The sequence below is a fragment of the Bos indicus x Bos taurus genome, chromosome 8 (assembly GCF_003369695.1).
Source record: "Bos indicus x Bos taurus breed Angus x Brahman F1 hybrid chromosome 8, Bos_hybrid_MaternalHap_v2.0, whole genome shotgun sequence".
NCBI lineage: Eukaryota > Metazoa > Chordata > Mammalia > Artiodactyla > Bovidae > Bos > Bos indicus x Bos taurus.
This window is the reverse complement of record NC_040083.1, coordinates 50,301,395-50,315,826: the sequence shown is the minus strand read 5'-3', so window position 1 is coordinate 50,315,826 and position 14,432 is coordinate 50,301,395.

Here is a 14,432-nt window from a genome sequence, read left to right as displayed (position 1 = left end):
ACTGAGACTCACGTCCATCGAGTCAGTGATGCCATCCAGCCATCTCATCCTCTGTCGTCCCCTTCTCCTCCTGCCCCCAATCCCTCCCAGCATCAGGGTCTTTTCCAATGAATCAACTCTTCGCAAGAGGTGGCCAAAGTACTGGAGAAAAACGGTTTAGGTATTTTTAATTATTTTTGATGATACATTTCAAATGTGGAGATGTTAAACATACAAACCATTGAGGTATTTTCCTACTTTTACTTTGAATCTAAACCACAGAGTAGGAATGTGACAAACTCTTTTGTATCCAGTATTAGCAAATATTAATTTAACTTTTGCAATATCAGCTTTAGATATTTTTCAGCTTGTCTCCGAATACCCTTTTCTCCAGTAGATAACACTATTAGGAAGTCGGCATGTATCCCTCTTGACTGTGTTTTATATTTTACTGCATATTTGTGTGCCTATAGTACTCTATTGTACTATTTTGTTTTTAGACTTTACATAATTGGTATTCAACCACATACACCATTCTTATTTAAATGTTTACTTTAAATTTTTAACTACACAATTTGCTATTACATTTTCTAGCAAGGCTCAAATTATAAAAATCTTTGTTCTTCTGAAAAATATAAGAAATGTTTTCATGTTTTAACTACCCATTGACAAATATACCACTTGTTGTTGAGACTTCCCCACATTTTAAACAAGAGTAAATGTTTTAGTTTTAAATACATTTGTTCCTCTTAATGAACATATGATTGAATTTGCCAACATATTTTTAGCAGGTTCTGTGATTATATGTTGCTCATTTATTTAATGAACATATGTTTATTCATTCATTTATTTAATGCTTTGTGTTCACTTTTCACTCTGCTGATGAATATCCTTTATTGATTCTCTCAGAAAGTGTCTATGGATGATAAGATATCAATCTTTGTATCTCTGTAAAGATGAGCATTTATTTTAATCTTTCTTACACAAAAGTCCAAATTTCTCTGTATTTTATCTTATCATCTATGATATTCATATCACATATCTAGGGAGAATTAATCTAATAATTCATAATATTTAAATGAGAGGCATCTAGGTCACTGCATACTTATAAAACAAAACTGAAATGAAGTGAACAGAATGTCATATTACTTTCATTATTTTCAGAGGTAGAGAAATAGAGGTTATAATTGATAATTTATATTAATATTATTTTTTTCATTATATTTGGTTCTAGTAAATCATCACTTCTGAAAACAATCACTTTTTCTTCTTTGAAGTTCTTTATTAATCATCTGTAAAAATATTTCCATAAAGATGATAAAAATGGAGTTGTTAAATAGATACATACATATATATATATGCAGTTTGATTTACTACAACTGTGAATGGTCTGGAGCAATCTTGTTCTTACCCTTTTACAAATCAAAGCTCTTTGAACAAGCAATTTTGCAGAGCTTGCTTTCAGCACTAGATTTTTCTCTTTGTATTCTCTAAGGAGAATTTTTAGAAAATAGAATATTATTTCCTCTTGGAAAGGTACATCACTACATAGGATATTAATTAAATCCAAAATTTTTTCTTAGAAGGATTCATTTTGTTAGAATGATATGTTTTTGTGAAGAAAGAAAAACTAGAAAAGATACACCCCGTGTCCCAGACAACGCTTACTAGCAACGTTAAGAAAGTATGCATACTATTGGGCTTTATCAGCATGCCTTACCATTTGCAAAGTTGCCTTAAATTATGTTAACAAGGGAGCATTCCCTTTTGTGGTGATAGTTCATTATAGACAAAAAACTGCCTGTATTAAAGAAACTCTACTGTAATAACAACAACACAAGATTCCTCTTTGTAAATTCCTTTGAAACAGAGTTTTGCTTAAAATAATCTTTTGTAAAAGATGATGTGACTTTTAAGAAAACGATTGTAAGTTTACCATCTTTACATTATATTAACCATTACACCTAACCCTTGTGAAATCTATCATTAAAATTATGTCTTAAGTTCATGCTGTTGGAGCAACTGATTTTCTTTTGGGGAATGCATGAACACTGAAATATATTATGCCATTAGAAAACCATGAAAGGAAACTGTACTGATATGTTATTCCCCATACTGTATATAATTCCCTCCAAGTCAATCTAAGATAAGTCTCACAGAAATAAAATTAAAAAAAAATATCCAAGAATACCCTGGATAGGTTATACCTGCACAGCTTATTCTCAGAGATGTATAAGGGTACTATCATTGTAAACTGAATAGGGAAGGTTCCATAACTCTTATAAATTTAATCGGTAAGACAAAGGCACCTAAACCTTGGAAAAATGAAAAAGTAAAACTGGATGCAAAATATCATTTCTTCAATGTAAGGCACAAAGATGTTTTCTATGGTATACATTACTCTAAAGTGTATGATAGATTTGGACTGGCGAACTCTCAGCTTGGACTCAGTTGGGTTGGCAATGTGAACGTGTTCATTAAGCACACAAGAAGATATGACCGTTGCCTGGAAAGAGTCAACATGGTAAAGTGCTTTTCCTTATTCCCTCTCAGTCACCTCATGCTAAACAGCCCTGAAAGGAAGAGCTGTCTCTTCCTGCTACTCTCCAACCCTACCCGTTGAGTTCCTCAAAAATGTACTGGTCGTCTATAGTGTTCCAGGCATTGTGCTTGGTGTGGAGTGCAGAGGGTGTTAGGAGGAGCGACAAGAGAGCAGGTCTTCTCTTTAGTTGTTCGCTGCTCTCTCTGTTGTTTAGCACAGTGGCCAGCACACATTAAGGTGGCGTGGGAAGGGTTTCAAAAAATTAAATATTATAAGGATTCAATAAATGAAGGAAAGTCCCTAAAGCACACTAAAAATGACCATATTTTTTTGGTTTTCTACCCTTGAGAGGTAACATCTGACTTCCTCTTGAACCTGGACTGATCTTAGTGACTTGCTTGAAAATACAAAGATAGAATTAGTAGTGTGGGACTTCTGATGGTAAGTCATAACAAGTGATGCAGTCCCTCCTTGAACACATTGGAACAACTACTTTGAGAGCCTTTACACACACGTGAAGAAGTCCTGCCATTCTGAGACCACTGTGAAGACAGGTCATTTGTAGGCTCTCCGGAGGGAGATATCAGCAGAACCAAGTCTTCCAGTCAACCCCTCCAAGACACCAGACACATGAGAGGCCAGCTTAGATTGTCCAGACTAGTTCATGCACTGGTTGATATCTAGCAAGACTTCAGAGGATGACACATAGAGAAAGAAAATTGCCTAGATGAGTCCTGTCCAAATTCCTAACATGTGACACTGTGGGACAATAAAATGGCTGTTATCTTAAATTGCTAAATCTTGGTGTGGTTTATTATCATGTATGGATGTGAGAGTTGGACCATACAGAAGGCTGAGTGCCAAAGAATGGATCCTTTCAAACTATGATGCTGGAGAAGACTCTTGAGAGTCCTTTGGACAGCAAAGAGATCAAACCAGTCAGTCCTAAAGGAAATCAACCCAGAATATTCATTGGAAGGCCTGATGATGAAGCTGAACCTCCAATAGTTTGGCCACTTGATATGAAAAGCTGACTCATTGGAAAAGACCCTGATGCTGGGAAAGCTGAAGGCAAAAGGAGAAGAAAGCAGCAGAGGATGAGATGGTTAGATAGTACCACCAACTCAATGGACATGAACTTGAGCAAATTCCCGGAGATAGTAAAGGACAAGGAAGACTGGGGTTGCAAAGAGTTGGACATGACTTAGTGACTGAACAACAACAGCAATGTTATACAACAGTGGGATTTCCCAGGTGGCTCAGTGGTAAAGAATCTGCCTGCCAATGCAGGAGACGTGAGTTTGATTCCTGGGTCAGGAAGATCCCCTGGATCCTTCCTGGAGAAGGAAATGGCAGCCCACTCCAGTATTGTCACTTGGGAAATCCCATGGAAAGAGGAGCCTGGTGGGCTAAGTTTATGGGGTCACAAAACAGTCAGACATGACTTAGCGACTAAACAACAATGACAACGACAACAATACATTATACAACAATAGATAACTGGAATGGTCCTCCAAAGATTATAGTTTAGGATGGGAGTGAAGAAAAGGTAGAGAGTTTTAGAGATTTAGATGAATGAGCAGATATTTACAATCCAAAGTACTGTGTTCCTAAATCAGAGTTTTGCATAGTGGGATATGCAACCGCCTAGAGGAGAAGATGAACCCAACCTAGGAGTCTGAGTGTTTACTCCTTGGAAGAAATGAAAACTAAGCTAATGCACCCCTTCTGACAGGGAGATGAATGAAAACATGCCACATGACAGTTTCTCTGTTTTGATTTAGATTGTTTAAATTGTATTCTTCAGAGCTTGTCTGAGGGATGTTGGAGACTGGCTATATTGTACAAGGACATGAAACTTGGAATCTGGGAGTTGATTATCTAGAATTGACCCAGTGGTAGAGAATGAGGCAAAACAAGGCTTCTTTTTAAGTGTTTGATATCATGGAAACTCTATGTAGAGGATTTCTTTACAGTATTTGAAGACCAGTATTTTGGGGCAATATCTGGAGTACTGTATAACCCTTTTGAAGCTTCCATTCTATTGTTCTCTTAAGTAAGAAGTTCATGGTTCCCTTTTAGATAAAATATTCAGAGTTTGTGAACATAGAGGTACTTAAATTAGTAATTGGGCAAGAATTGAAGATTTTTAAATTAGTGCTTCTGGACGATTACAGACATATTGCAAATTAAATTTGAAGGTGGTTAATTTGCTTTTTCTACTGTGAATAGAGCAACCTAAAATTTTAAACCATGATCTTTGCAGCATCTTTTACTTACAAATTTACAAGAGTCTACATGTTCCACAATTCCTACCTGTCCTGTAGTATTAAGTGCTCAGGTCACATTTTAGTACCATTTAACAGTTCCAGAGATCCTCATACTCCACTTCCAGTGGAGAATGAAAGCTCTGCCTCTGGGCAGCAGTGGATTCTCCCTTGAACTGGAGGTCCCTGGTGGGCTCCATTAGGCTTCATTGCAGATTTCCCCCTGGATGCTCTACAATTGTATCTCTATTGCAGCATAAGAAGAACTTACATATCTTCCTACTGATGAGTACTCTACTGTTCTCAGATGTTGAGGAGTGATCAGAGACTAGCTACTTCTTGTTCAAAGTTCAGACAGAGGGACTGAGCTTCCCTCTTCTGTGTCATTTAATTTTTCTATTTTAGTTTTAGTATGGCTTGAAATGGAGGTAAGCAGGGACGGTTTTTCAAATTGATAATTAAAGTGAATATCATTACATGATTATGACACTGGACTGGATATTTAATTACCAAAAAAGACTATTGCACCAAATGAGACAAGAGTAGTTTTCAGTCTACAAGGACTAGAAGTGCTAAATCTAGAATTACTGTGTTACTTGTAAAATGTGCCTGAAATGGGGAGTGGGGGAAAAAGCTTTCTTCTTATGGAAATAAAATAATGGGGACTTTCAGAGATTGATGCTATTGAGCTTGGGAGATAGCAAGACTCTGCCTTGGCTGTAACTGAAGGCTGATGCAGGAGAGTAGAAGGACTTCACCCTAACTGGAGAGGAAAGTGGGGAGGACCTGCAATGTCAGAGTAGGAAGTTTGGAGGTTGTTTCAAGATATTTGAGAATAATGACATATATACAACTAAGGAAGTAATAAAATTAATGCACTATTTTAAAATCAGCTCAAGAAGGTATTTAAGATATATGGGAAACTGACTATATCCCAAATGATTTTTATATGCTGTTTAATTTAGCAACACTATCAGAAAATATTAGTCCCTTTTTATAGATGAGGAGAAGGCAATGGCACCCCACTCCAGTACTCTTGCCTGGAAAATCCCATGGACGGAGAAGCCTGGAAGGCTGCGGTCCATGGTGTTGCTGAGGGTCGAACACGACTGAGCAACTTCACTTTCACTTTTCACTTTCATGCATTGGAGAAGGAAATGGCAACCCACTCCAGTGTTCTTACCTGGAGAATTTCAAGGATAGGGGAGCCTGATGGGCTGCCATCTATGGGGTCACACAGAGTCAGACAAGACTGAAGTGACTTAGCAGCATAGATGAGGAAATTTAACTGAATTGACGAATAAACTTGGCCAACATTACACACCTAGCAAGTGACAGAGTTGGAATTTGATCCCAGTGTACCTAATTCCAAAGACCTTGTTCTTTCATGAAGCTAGCCATGCTATCTAGGAATGAGTTAGTTAAACCACAGAAGATTTGGTGGGAATGGTAAAGCAATGGCAGAACTAAGAGATACCCGGAAGCCAAACTCAAAAAGTCTTGAGACTTAGCGACAGATGTGGAAAGTAAGATAGAAAGAGGAGTAAAAATGAAAGTTTCTTCTCTAGGTAACTGGAAGAATGTCATTACTAGGAAAAATTTGAGTAGCAGTTAGATCAAGGAGAATATTATCCCTAAACACTTTTCTAGTCCTCAAATCCTGTCTCTCTCTGTGTGAGTTTGGCTTTCTACAGTCTGATATTACTGTAGTGAGAGACTCACCTTGAAGTAACAAGTACTTAGCTATTATACACTGGGAAGATAATTGGGCAAGAAGTTAATTCGTTATATTTGATATGGCAAGATGGTGACCTGGGGCGAATAGGCCTGGATTAGGAACCCAACTAACAGGAGACATTCCAATGAAGACCATCAATGGTACCAGGCATGCTCAGAAAGAAAACTGATCCAATGAAGAACTTTCATCTTGTTGTACCTCAGCCCATCTGTCGAGCTCATCCATCATTTTCTCCTCTGTCTTCCCATTCCTGACCTTTCTGCCCTGTGCACTGTTACTTGCACAGCTCTACATTAAGCTCTACATGTATTTCCTCAACAGACCTTTAAGCTGTAGCACTTCTTCTTTCATTAACATTTATGTAGAGAGAGCCGTGCATTGACTTAGCCAACATGTTAAAAGTAAGTTTTGTTAATCTTTATTATTGCACATATATTTCTGGAATCTTTGGATTTTAATTGACCAGTGAGGTAATTATGCTTTCAAGCTATAGTTCTATCTCCATGAAGTAAGCTGTGCTAAGTCACTTTAGTCATGCCCGACTCTTCACAACCTTATGAATTGTGGCCCAACAGGCTCCTCTGTCCATGGTACTCTTATATAATTGGAATGCTATGATGCCTGGTGTCCCTGAGAATAATCTGAACCTAGGTTTCAACCAATCTCTCCATCACTATAGACTGTTACCTCTGGCTTTGGTTTAACCATGGGCTCATCTTGGTCAGAACCATGTTAGAGTCTAAATCAGAGCCTAAACCTTGGCTACTTTCAAGGTTAGTTTCTAATATAGTTCCAAAGACTTCATTCATTTTTCCCATTCCTAAGAAAAATAGAGAAACTTGAGATAAGATTCAAGTGGAAATTTAGAAAAGGAATATAGAAAAATAATTATTGGCTTTAACTTACAAGTTTTGGGCAAATAGCTTAGAAGGTATAAAAACATCTTTGGGCTGCAAAAGTGAGGCAAGAGAAGAAAAAACTTGAAATCAATAGCAGTACTTAAAGTTCTATGATGAAATAGATCTCCCTTGCTAGTGACTCTGAGGTTGCCCCTTTTGACTGACGCACTCTTGCCAAGTGCTGCTTTTCAGGTGGTTAATCTATGCAGAGGAAATCATGTGACCTAATTAGTTTTTTCAGAGTATACTAAAAATGTGCAGAACTGATATGAATTGTAAAGGGTAGATAAATGCAAATACTATATTAAAAACATAAATTACTTTTTTACATTGTTCTACTTTTTATCATGACTTATTCAAAGTAGACTTTCACTGTATTTCAATTGCAATTAGTATCCTAGACAACTTGCTCGCCATTTTCACTCAAAAATCTTCCATTATTGAAAGCAAATTGAAATACATAACTTATTTATTCTCTTTGCTTCAGTCCCTTTATAAAAGCCAAGTTCACATTTATCTCAACATGGTTACTTTTTAATCTCTTACTTTATGCCTTGAGAGACAGAAAAAGAGGGTGAGGGAGAGAGGAAACAGTGTGTGTGTGTGTGTGTGTGTGTGTGTGTGCGCGTGCGCATGCATGCAGCTGTATGCTGAGAACTAGGCCTTTTCATAAAGGAAAAAAAAGACCTAAACACTGGAAAAGTATAGAAACAGTATTCCTCTGAAAATAGTATTAATGAGCTCAATATTTATTATTTGAGTGACTGAGTCTTTCAAAGAAGTGATTATATCAAAGTACCCAAATGAAATTGAAAAAAAACTTCTAAGTTAAGAACTTTCTGTTAAAAAACATACATAAACACAACAGGAAATGGAAAGAATCCCCATCTACCAGGTATGTGCTGCACTAAATGGCTTCCATCATGTCCATCTCCTGGTGACTCCATGGACTGTAGCCCGCCAGGCTCGTCTGTCCATGCGATTCTCCAGGCAAGAATACTAGGGTGGGTTGCCATTTCCTTCTCCAGGGAATCTTCCAAACCCAGGGATCGAACCCAAGTCTCTTAAAAGTCTCCTCCATTGTCAGGCAGGTTCTTTACCACTAGCGCCACCTGGGAAGCTCTACGAGGTTATTAGGCTTTAAATAAAAATCCTTGATTGTGTGTGAAAAAACAGGAGGATGAGAAGCATTGTGTGTTGGTAGCCCAGAACTTTGGGAGAGCTTCCTTTCTTGTTTAGAAACTTACACATTTTTTTTTCTCCTTGTCTGAACATGCTCCTAAGGAAAAAATTCTAGCACTAATTCACACCATTAGAAAATGGTTGCTTTTTTACAGTGTTTCTTCTGATGAGTATATTTGTATTATAACAGGGCTTACTGTTTTAAGCCATGTGGGTGAATCTTCCAAGGAGGGATTTCCAGCATCAGTCGGCAGATAGAAGAGATCCTTTGGGGTAAATAGTAAGAGGATTCAAGGATGTCACCTCCTTGCAGAAAGATTCCTGTGCCCCTCAGTGTGGCACAGGAAAGAGCTCCTGGATTGGGATGATGACTCTGTTAGTGAAAATGTGTGGTTCGATGACTCAGGGAAGCAATTTGTCCCTTCCTCCCATGTTCTGGCACTGAATAAACTCCTCCAAACCCTGACACAATCCTGGGGACAATGAGGTTAAAATATCCTATCAGCTTGTTTGGAAGGGGGGTTGCAATACAGTAGAAACTGAGTTGAATTACAAGTTAGAAGGAATAATTCTGTGCATATTATACTCTTCAGTCTGAGACTTGGATTCAGATGCGTTTCCTTCATTCAAGGAACTTATGTTCTAGGGTGTTTTGATATAATGACTTTTTAGGAGAAATAAATACATATATATCATCAATAGGAACCTGATGATAAGAAAAAAAGTTTAATTCATTCCTTACCAGTAGCTTTCAGCATAAAAATTTCCAGAGTATATTTGTAAAAGCACACCATTACCATCTGACTATTAGCAGAGAAGAGGCTCAGTAAAATGCATACACCTGACTTTAGTAGAAGGGAGTTCTGGTTTCAGATACACTTGACTGTGTACCTTTTGATCTTCTGATGGTATAAATACATACAGGGCACTTGGGAGCTAATTAACCTAAAATCTGGTTATGCTATTCATCAGCAGATGGGCCTTCAGTTTAACTTCACTGCAGAAAGAAAATACAGTGATATCTCAATTATCAAATCACCAAAGAAGTAAATTGCTTTGAGTATACACCTATTCCTTGTTTAATGACTTTAACTCTTTTCTGAAAAACCTGCCACTGAGTGAAAAGTCAAAGCCCTATTAATTCTAGTAGGGAAATTTATGAGGAGTTTCATCCCAACTTCGGATAGAAACAGACAAACATCACTGAACAATGGAAACAATTTAATATAAGTAGGAAATGTTGGTGATGGACAGGGAGGCCTGGCGTGCTGCGACTCATGGGGTCGCAAAGAGTCGGACACGACTGAGAGACTGAACTGAACTGAATCACTTAAGACAAATACATATAAGTTGTATCTTAAATGCAATGTAATAACTAACCAAATAAATGAGACTTCCAAGTGGTTGGTGGTAGGTAAGAGAGGTGGAAAGGGGCATCCTAAGAAAAGGCAGTTTTCTTTCTACATAGTTTTATTTGTCACTTCTTCAACCTGTTTGGGAGCTGGCTAATGATTATTCTGCACTGAATGTGCACTTATGAATCATATTAGTAGATGGGAAAATACCTTCTGTCTGAAATACCACTTCTTAAAATGCATTTATATAGTGATGTTTGGGGTAAAAAAATATCATTGTATCAAAAAAGAGTGAGATATAATAAATTTGGTGGGGTTTTTGAGAAAGTTCTTCCTCATTCTCTGGGAGAGCTCTTGGAAGTGATCCCTTCTCTCTTCTTAGGGGAATTATTGATGACCATGAGTCCTAGAGCCTCAATAGACATTTCAGATACCAATGTGAGGGTGTAGCTCACCTAGGAAGAAGAAAAGACAAAAGCTCATGGAAGGAGGAAGAGCCATTGAATTAAGGCAATTTTGTATGAAGTCACTCAGAGCTGATGGCATTCAAATTCACACAAGCAAGATTCTAGACAAGGACACTGATAGAGGAATCATATCAAGGGCAAATCTAAGGGACAAACAGTCCAACAAGAACATAGATCCTAATGGGAAAAGATGCTCAATACACCATATCATGCATGTCCAGATTGGATGGGTAGGCGAAAGGAGGAAGAGGAATGCTGGGATCCAGAGACAGGTAAATATTTGCCCTCCAAATGATCATGGTAATTTTTTGTGGTTTACCTATGTAGGAAGGCTAGTTCTCACACTAGGTCAGAGGTTTGACTGTTACTCCTCAGACCCTTTCTAAAGAAAACAATCATTGATAAATTGAAGTGGAGTTATTAAAAATGTGTCAATACTTTGAAAGTCAGTTGGGATGAGTGGAATAGTCCCTGGTATTTCAGGACTTTGGATATGGATAAAAATGTGATGGATTCTGACTAGGACTTTATCTTTTCCATGGATTAGGAAGTTGGTCAGTGGTGACAAGAGAGGCACCAAAAGAATCATTGCCTCCAAATATTCTCCTGGTTGAGTCTATCATATTGTGTGAAATTGGCATCAACAGTTAGGTCATAAACAGTGAACATTTCTTTTGAAATGCAGATTTGTTAACAGAGAAATACATTAAGCTCTCAGTTTCAAACTGATCATTGAGGTCACATAAGGTCCCACTGCAAATTCAAAGAGACACTGTAGGATATTTTAAAATTCAGGAAAAATGCAGTAATGTCTGTTGGACGTCATGTGAACTACTAGCTCATTGATGACTGTGTTTGTTTCAGTGAGAGTGGTGAAGTTCAATCTGATTATACAATTTGAGAAGTTTGTGAAGTGCCCTGTGGGTGCTATTTTTAGGACATAAATGCTTTTGAAGGTGTGTGGACCTAAGTATTTAATAAATGGAACTGTAAGATATTCCTTTTGGCTCGAGGATGCTGTGAAACAATTACTGAGACAATTAAGGATGCCACAAACCCAGAAAATAGGGGACCCCCTGCATTCAGCTATGATCACTTATTAATCATTTGGCAATATTTTAACCACTTAGAGTCCATGAATATAGCCAAGGTTTTTATGAGGAAGAGGGACACAGAACACCTCCTTAGCAAGAGTGTGGGGTTTCAAAGAGGGCTTCCTGGAGAGTCATGAAAACTTCATGTTCCAGAATAGAGCAGAGAGGCAAGAAAAAGGGTTAGTGAATAAAAATGACCTTTGTGATTTTTGTCCAGGGTCAAGTTTGCTACTGTGCTGATGGCACCAAGGTCTTACTTGATACGGAACATATTTCTGAAGCTTGAACTAGACTGGAATGTTTTTAAACAGAGCGAGGCCCATGACCATTTGTTTATTCTATTCTATTTTTTTGTTTGGCATTGATTTTCTCAGGCTCAAAATTGGATATGCCTTTAACATACTGTTATGAAACAGTCATTTTTCTTTATAAAAGGAAGTCAAAGCCACTAAAATATTACCATAGAAAGCAGAATATGATTTAAATATCTACTGACAATAAGGTATCTCCTTTTATCGTGAGTTATATCAGAGGATCAGGACCCTAACTATCCAATGTCTTACGTACTCCAATCTGGCAAGATACTGTCAGGGTTACCTGTTACAATATAACTCCATTTTTCTCAGCTTCTTAATACAAATGAACACCATCTTCATGTGCCAAATTTTGGGGTATAAGTATTCCCCGTGTTCAGGTTAAAACCCAGCAATTCCTACCCATGGCTTTGCTTAAACTCTTGTATTTCATCCAGAAATATTGTACAGTTTAACATTAAACAATAGAAGAACACTTGGGATTTCTTATCAACTTATCCAGACATTGATGGAAGACATTCATAAACAGGAATTTTTTTTTCTAGATGGATTGAAAAAATTCTAGTATATCAAAAACTTTCCTTTAGATTATTCTCTTTTAAGTTATATCATCATTACTGGTTCATCTGCACTTTTTCTCTCCATATCTGTCAAACAACTGAAATGATTTTGTGGGATTTCTTTCCTCCATGTTAAATATAGGCTTTTTAAAAAAAAAAAAAACCATTGCAATTGAGCATGTCATTTATCCTTCTGCCCATTTTTCTTATATTAAAAGGTCTCCTGCTGGAATTTAATTTCAAGTTAAATCTTTACCCCACCCTCAGGCTGTGAGACTGAATTAAATAAATCCCACTAAAAGTAATAAACCACTCTTAGCTGTGGTCTTGTGATATCAGTTGTCAGCCTGTCAGAGCAAATCTGAGTGTTAAATTCACTGCCTCTGCTAGTGAGGAAAGAATCAGAACACCAAAAAGCCCAGGATGGCAGAACTGCTATAGTCACTTGAGTTTCATCTCAGCAGTCGTACTTAAACATGCAAGAAAATATCTTTGAAGATGATTTTTTTGATGACACTCTTTTAAAATTCATATTGATGGTAAAACATAAAGGCTCAGCTTTGGTTATTATACTTTATTTAGTAATGTTGTGAGCCTGTGAGATCTATTAACAAGAAGGTAGGATTCTTTGTGGGGAGGAGGGACAAATCAGGAGCATTATACTAACAGGAATTGATGATTTTTAGATGTAAAGAGCTAGTCAAGGCTGGTGTCTAAATATAGGATTGAAAGGTCAATGATTTGAGATAAGGAAGCAAAAAGAATACATGTCATCCATTTCCTTGTGAAAATTTGCAAGGAAATTAATCCACAAAACACAGTGATGCTCAGACTTCCAAATAAAATGCTCTGAGAAGGGGCAAAGGACACCCTCCCTGAAAGGACTCCCTTCAAAACACTGTCTGTGATGCAGGGACACTGGGAACGATCCCAGTACCAGGCTGGATTTATGGGTGTGACTAATCAAAGGTGACAGCTGGCTTCAAATCTGTTGGCTTGTCATTCAGTGGACCGATTTACAAAATACTTGTTTACCCTTAAAGCACTGAGGTTGTCCAAAAAGGAAAGTCTCTTTCTTTTTTTAAACGTTAGCTTCTCCATATTAAATTCTGAAGAGTTAAAGTTTTATAAAAAGCCAAAAATCAATACTGTCAGTGATTTGGTGTTTTTAAAGAACAGGACAACAGCTCAGCAGATTAACTTCCTCCTCTCCATGGATAAGCACAATATTGCCTTCTGCAGAGACAGAGCTGTAGGAATTCCCGAGGGTGGGGGAGCTGAACACAGACAATTCTCTGAACAGATTTCAATAGAGAATTCTGAGATGATAGACATTCCCCAATAATTTTTATAGTTGCAACTCTCATATTTCCATACAGGTATCATCTTTATTCAGTCAGGAGCTGGGCATACAGTTAACACTAATGCCTAGTAATTCCTCAGACACCTCCTTCCAACCTTTTTAAAACTCTTTTTACTTCCTAATTTGGAAATGGTTCTGGGGAAATATGACTTTATAAATAGCTTTCTTTCCTCATTTGAAATAAATTTTGATAGTCAAAACTTATGATACTTGATTAATTATACCTGAAAATTTCATACAAAGTCATATCTTTTTCTAACCTTATGAAGAGATTATTTTCAAAATATGGTAAAATAATTTTCAGTTTCTCACAGCAAAAAACAATGCATCTTATCGATGTCCATTGCAGAATTAGACTTTTCAGATGGTGGAAAAATTCTTTCACATCTGTAATGAGGTTATTTAGTGGTAGTAATTTGGATTGAAGTCAATGGCTGGGCTTTTCATTTTAAATGATTAGATTACATTTGTTAGGATTTTTTAAAATTTATAAACCTGACCGATATATTTTCACTTTCATTTTATTTGCTTTTTTAGCAGGTTATCATGAAAAAATGATGGAACTTGTAACTAGAAATCTGGCTTGAAGTCCAGCTACTCCACATACCATCCATTTAAACTCAGGCTAACTTTACTGTGCGGAGCCTCGGTTTACTCATATGCACAATGGGG